We start from the raw sequence: 7,053 nt of genomic DNA on the forward strand, positions 1-7,053 counted from the left end.
ACCCTCCCCCATCTCTGGCTGGTATGGCATCCATTTCCAACACAGATTCTGCCTACCTTGTGAAGGGGTTCAAGGACTGCCACGTCCATGCCCTCCAATCATGTAGATGTCTTTGTTTCAGGAGCTTCACACTGCTTTCCAAATGGCTTGCTAGCAGCCCAGGCTGGACAGCCTGCTCTGTCATCATAGGAATCTGCCAGCACCAACTGTTTCTGCACAGAGCTGTCTCCATCTGCTTCTATGTTTTTCATCTACTAAGGCTAAAAGAACTCAAGTTTCTGCCAATAATAAATACACACAGAATATGGGTTGAAGCCCAAGTGGGAAAAGGATAATGAAGTACTTTCATTCGTATTCAGAATTACTCCTTCAAATCACATATTAAAATTGGGTGCCCATAGTGTATCCAGAGGAAGGAGAGGGACAGCTAGGTGGTGTAGTGGATAAGGCTCCAGCGTTGGAGTCAGGTAGGACCTGAGTTCAAATCTGGCCTCAGACATTTGACACTGGCTTGACCCTGGGCAAGTCACTTAACCCTGATTGCTCACCAAAAAAAAAAAAAGAAAGGGAAGGAAAGAAAGATGGTAGGGCATCTTAAAATCTGTCATAGAAGGAATCAGAGTTCATAAGTTAATTGATTTAAAAGGGACCTTAGAGATCGTTGAATCACTCTCCACACTCCCTCATCCCTGTTTTACTTGGGCAAGCAGTGAAGTGTCTTGCCATGTTACATAGTAAGTGTCAGAAGCAGGATTTAAATCCAAGTTTTCCAAACTCAGAGTCCAACATGCTATTTCTACACCATTGTTGCCTCTCAGGGATGTTTAACCTGAAAAAGAAAAAAGGTATGGGTCTATGGGGATGGGGCAGTAGAGATGTATATGTAGTATGTTAACTGTCTTCAATCCTCTTTAGTTCCTCGTGTGCCCTTCTAGGAACGATGGATACAAGTTGCTGAGATGGAGATTGTAGTTGGATGGAAAGAAATGCTTCCTAACAATTAAATTTAACCCAAAGTGCTACAGTCCACCTTAGCAACTATTTACCTAACAAGTTCTCCCTTAACTAAAGATCTTTAAACGATCACTAGACGGCCAAAATTTGTTGAATATATTGGTCAGCTTTCAGTGCCTAGTGCACAGAGCACTAGGCCTGGAGTCAGAAAGACTTGAGTTCAGATTTGGCCTCAGACTCCTACTAACTGTGTGACCTCGGGCAAGTCACTTAACCTCTGCTTGCCTCGGTTTCCTCAACTGTAAAATGGGCATGATAATAATAGCACCTACTTTGCAGGGTTGTTATGAGGATCAAATGAGATGTTTGTAAAGTACTTAGCATGGTGCCTGGAATATAATAGGTACTGTATAAGTGCTAGCTATCATTATTGTTATTAATTTTTAGCACGAACTGCGCCTTGGGAATGAGCAAAATTCTACAAGTCAGGGCTTGATTTATTGTTTTCTTCATTTGTCTAGATTTAAGAAAGTGATAGAAAAACGCTTACAACACAGGTTGAACTTAAAAGTCTGTCGTACATACATGTTTCGTTTTTGTTTTCTGAGTTGCTGACTGTCAATCATTTACCAGGCACCTCTGGATTGCACAGTAACAAGTCAGATTAGGCGACCTCTGAGCTCACTTCCAACTCTGAGATTTTATGATTCTGTATTCAGAGACCAGAAATCATGACAGCTCCCATTTCCATAGCCCTGCACAGTTTACAGAGCAAATTTTTCTCAGCGATGTATTGGACTATTTAATTCAAGTCTAGGAGAATTTGGAGGGAAAAAGGTGGTTTAAAGCAACTTTGGTTGGTGTAGAAAGGACCATCCAAATAAACTCTCAACATATTAGATGATACTGGGAAGTCCCTCTCCGGAAGGTGCGTGTGTATGCCGATATCCTATATGTGTGCGTGAAATATATGTACATATATTCGGACCAGACATTTCATTTCGGTAGGACTCTCCTTTGGACTCATTTCTGTAGGAACTTCCTGTCCCAATGCAGGTCAGTACCTCCTTTATAACCTATGATCTTAGAGAGTTACTTGGGGTACTAAGTGATTAACTGACCCGCCCAGGGTTCACAGTGAGTATGTGTCAGAAAGGGAAGAAGAGACATTACTTTATGATATACATATACACACATACAGGCACTCATGTATTGGATTTTCAGGTATTATCTCCAGCAACCCATAACTGCTCACTTGTCTCTAGTTTTCTTTTCCCTAAAAGGTTCAATTCTTTATAAATTAGAGAACTGGAATTCTTTATAAAGGATTTCTAAATTTACAGAAGCCAAGGTAGATTTTGATCTCAAGCAAATTGCTTTTTCTTTTCGTGGCTCCAATTCCATTTTATCTGGGTTCTCTATTATTTTTCTCCTCTGATAATCCATTTGAGTATTGTCCAACACATCCTTGTATTTTCTGCAGCTGAATTTCCTTATAAGAGAGATATTTTCCCCATTATCCTTCACTTGATTTGATAACAATCAGGGTTAAAAAGGGTTTTCTGCCATATTTACAGAATAGCATATCTACTGAATCAAGACATGGTTTGTGAATTGGCAATTTGAAGTAGACAGTTTTCTCAGCCCATGAGGAGATTTTGGGTTAGGGCCTTGTCTTAGGTATAAAACATGATTTTAAATCTTTGTCTGAGAAATTCAGACAAATAAGTGTTTACCTGCATTATTTTATTTTCCATATTTTTTAATTTTAATTTACATTCATCAAAGCATTATTTCCATGTTCGAATGAAGCATTAGAAAATGACCTGTATGGGGGCAGCTAGGTGGCACAGTGGATATAGAGCACCAGCCCTGAAGTCAGGAGGACCTGAGTTCAAATGCGGCTTCAAACCAAACACTTGACACTTACTAGCTGTGTGACCCTGGGCAAGTCACTTAACCCCATTGTCTTTAAAAAATTTTACCTCTATACAAAGGAGGTATTATTATGAAATTAAGCTTTGTTATTGGATAAAACTTATGCTTTGAAACTACTGATCACCCAACCTGGGTGTGGAAGATAATTCAAAATTGTGTAATAATTCCGGGCTACCTACAGAGGAGCCTGCCAATTGGGGAGTAAATGAACAAATTATGGTATGTAGCTTGATGGCAATGTAGTACTATTGTGCTACAAGAAATGCTGAAAGGGACAGTTTCGGAGAAACCTCAGAAGGTTTATTTGAACTGAAGCCGAGCAAAGTGAGCAGACTTATATTAAAACAGCATTGTAAAAATGAAGAACTTTAAAAGCCTTAAGAACTCTGAGTGACTGCAGCAATCAACCATGATTCCAGAGAAGCAGTGAAGAAGCCACTCGTCAGCTGACAGAGGGGCCTGGACTAAATGGGCAGAATGAGTCTTGTTTTGTCTTTTTGGCTGTGGCCATTGCGAGAATTTGTTTTGCCAGACCATACACATCTGTTACAGCATTTTGTTTTTTCTTTTCTTTTCTTTTCTTTCCACTGAGGGAGCAGGTAAGAGGGAGGGAAAATAAATGCTCGTTAAGTTGAAAAAAAAAATCGAAGGATGCCACCAATACATTGCAGCTTGATTGTCAAATACTTGGAAGTAGTTGCAATGTGCCTTCTAATTCTTCCTTTCTCTAGAATAAACTTTCCTAGCTCCTTCAACTGCTCTTCACATGGCAAGATCTCCAGGCTCTTCACTCGTCTGCTTGCCCTCTTCTAAAAGTTCCTCAACCTATCCTGGAGTGAGTAAAAATGGCACCAAAAAGGGCACAATGCCCCAGGCACTGTCAGATCAGAGCAGAGGATAGCTCTATGCACACCTCTCCTAACCATGTGGCAAACAATCCTTGTAGGAGATGTCCCAATAAATCTCTCAACTGCCATACAACTCAAAACCCCCAGATCTCTTTCAGACAAGTGGCTGCCCGGCTCCATCTTATATTTCTAAACCTTGAATGAAGGGTTGTTGCTATGCACTTGTTTTCAATCATGTCTGACTCTCCATTACCCCATTTGAGGTTTTCTGGGTTTGCCATTTCCTTCTCCAGCTCATTTTACAGATGAGGAAACTGAGGCAAACAGGGTTAAGTGACTTGTCCAGGATCGCACAGCCAGTGTCTGAGACCTGATTTGAACTCAGATCCTCTTGATTCTAGGGCTGGCATTCTATCCACTGTGCCGCCTAGCTGTCCTAACCCAAATGTAAAACTTTAAATTTAGTCCTATTAATTTTTGCTTTTCCAGATGTGGCCTCATGTCCTAGACCTCTAATCCTATGTTCTTTTATGTTATACATTGTCAGATGTAATCACTATAGTTTGTTTTTACTCAGCTGTTTTTCTTTCAAGAGAACGTTCATGGGGTGACAGGATATGTGAAAATGACTGATACAAAAATAAAAGAAATCAATAAAACATTTTTCAAATGCCAGAAGTCCCTCAGTTAGTGCTAAAGACTGAGATTCCATCATAAAAAATCTTTGATTGTATAAGGATATTATCCTTTCCTCCACCACCTATGCCAAGATATGCTTCCCTTGAAGTGTTTTCTTGTTGTCTCCCTTTAAAATACTGGAGAGGTTAGTGTGCTATTTTAGAGAGTTGGGAAAGAAGAGGGGAAAACCCTATGGCCTTCCCTCTGGGCTGAAAGGCATCTCAGCCTAATAGTTGAAATAACAGTGATCCCAGAGTCAGCAAAACTGGCTCCAAAGTCTGGAAATAAATGGTTCTGCTATTTACTGAGTTGTGTAACTATGAGGAAAAACTCTTTGGAAACTGAGCCTCAGTCTCTTTATTGATTAAATGGGAACAATAGTACATGCACTGCCCGCCTGCCAGGGTTATGAGGAAAGCCTATTGTCAACTGGAAAGGAAGCTACAGGATGTCCCAAAAGATTTGGTGCAGTTTTGATTTCTTAAGGCTCCAACCTGTACTGAGGCTTTGGGGTTACTCTGTGTAAATGTGAATTATTGTTGGTAGGGAAGGGGGAGTGACAGAGGATAGAAGATGTCACTACCTGGCCAGGGCAAGGGTTGGCTGACATAAAAGGGAGGTGATGAGGGTGGGTTGAGAGTGTAGCATAGCACCCAATCCCCAGCTCCTGGGTCACTGGAACTGGACCCTCTGAACCTGGATTATGCCCCTGACTCTGGCAGATCTTTGTTAATAGCAATTGAACAGAAAAAAAGCCAATTCTCTTCATCTTTCTGTGGATCCAAGGTTTGTTCTGTCTCCCTCCCTCCCCCTGCTTGTGAACCACCCTGTGCTTGTGCCAGGAAGACTTGGGCTGATTTGCATGGCCTGGCCCAGCTGCCATAGGCATAGGCAGAGGAGGGAAGAACCTGCAGGGAAAGACCTTCCAAAGGGGCCTAAGGCTTAGTGGAAGCAGGACCCACACTGCCCTGGCACTGGAAGGGGTTAGGGATGGGGGTGTGGCTGGGGAGGGGTGTGGAAGATGGGGGTGTGACCTGGAGCAGAAAATAGAATGAGAACAGTTCACATTTATAAGTACTTTAAATGTTCACCAAGTGCCTTATAACATATTATCTCAGGTAACTTTCACAAAAAATCCTATGAAGCAGAGTCTACATCGTGTCAAAAAAGTCTTCATGCAATTTTAGTCTTTAATAGTAATTAGCTATTAAAATATAATAATAATGTAATGCAATGTTATGTTATGTTGTGTTGTGATGTGATGTGATATATGTTATTTTATGTTGTTATACAGTCAACCCTCAACGTTCTTGTGTTTAACTTTAGCAACTTCAAGCATTCGAGTGGTTTTATTAGTAACCTCACTTCATTTTCACATTGGCAACCTCGCATATTCCCAGCTATGTGCAATAGAGAAAAAATGACAGGCTCAATATGTGCAAGTCTGTGGAGTCCTTAGGCATAATCAACCAGCTGGCTAGAGACAGTGAGGCTGCTGATCCCATCTCCAATGGCAGCCTCAAGGTTAAGTGTCAACTCACCTCTCTATGCTCCCATACTCTTAAGAATCTCAAGTGGCAGGGGCAGCTAGGTGGTGCAGTGGATAGAGCACTGGCCCTGAAGTCAGGAGGACCTGAGTTCAAATCCGGCCTCAGACCAAACACTTGACACTTACTAGCTGTGTGACCCTGGGCAAGAAACTTAACCCCAATTGCCTTAAAAAAAAAAAACAGCACAAGAATCTCAAATGGCACGAAGCAGACATCATTGATGGATTATTTCAAGCTGGTGCATCCTTCATGATTTCTAGTGCCATCCATCTGAAGAACAGAGTGTCAGAGGTGATGTCCAGACCTCATCAGTCTCGGTGTCTTCTGACAGCAGCGACTAAAGTTCCAGCAACTTCTCCCTTGGTTTTCAGAGAGTTACCAAAGTAGAGACGTTTATAGCGACATAGTGATACAGTACAACACTCACACATTGCCATCGTAAGATTCAGGTTAAAAACTGTTTTAGTTTTAAGAATTTTATTAGCTGCACTGTATTTATGATACTGTAGGTTTGATGTGTTATAAAAAGTGAATATTGTCTGAAATCAATGTGTTGTTGTTTTTATTGAGATGTTAGCACAAAAAGTCACAGAATTCTAGGGAATTACTAGCGATAAAAAATGTTTTGCATGTTACCAATTTTATTTTGTGTACTGCATTTTATAGGTTATTATTTCATGGTTACTGTGATAGGAAAAGTACATATTATCAGAATTTTTTATAAAGAATTGCTTGGAGAATTGTCAGCAATTTCTAGTGAAAGATTACAGTTTTTGTTGGTTGCAAAAACCTAACCCTTCATTTCCCATTGGTTCAATGTGTCAACATGCATGTTTTTGACTTTTGAGCTATTTTGGGGGTACATTATCTCTGTGAAGGTTGAGGATTGACTGTATTATATTATATTACATTATGTTATATTGTATTATTTGTTTATATTATAAGAAGTATTAAAGCTTAAAACTACACTGTCTTTTGGGATACCCTATATCCATATCTATATTTATCTAAATATAGATACTGGTAATATTGGTAAGGGAAGTTCCTTTCCAGGAAGCACATATGCAAATATTGTGTGTATAAAT

Source organism: Phascolarctos cinereus, unplaced genomic scaffold (genome assembly GCF_003287225.1).
Source record: "Phascolarctos cinereus isolate Bilbo 61053 unplaced genomic scaffold, phaCin_HiC Scaffold_7;HRSCAF=346, whole genome shotgun sequence".
Taxonomy (NCBI): domain Eukaryota; kingdom Metazoa; phylum Chordata; class Mammalia; order Diprotodontia; family Phascolarctidae; genus Phascolarctos; species Phascolarctos cinereus.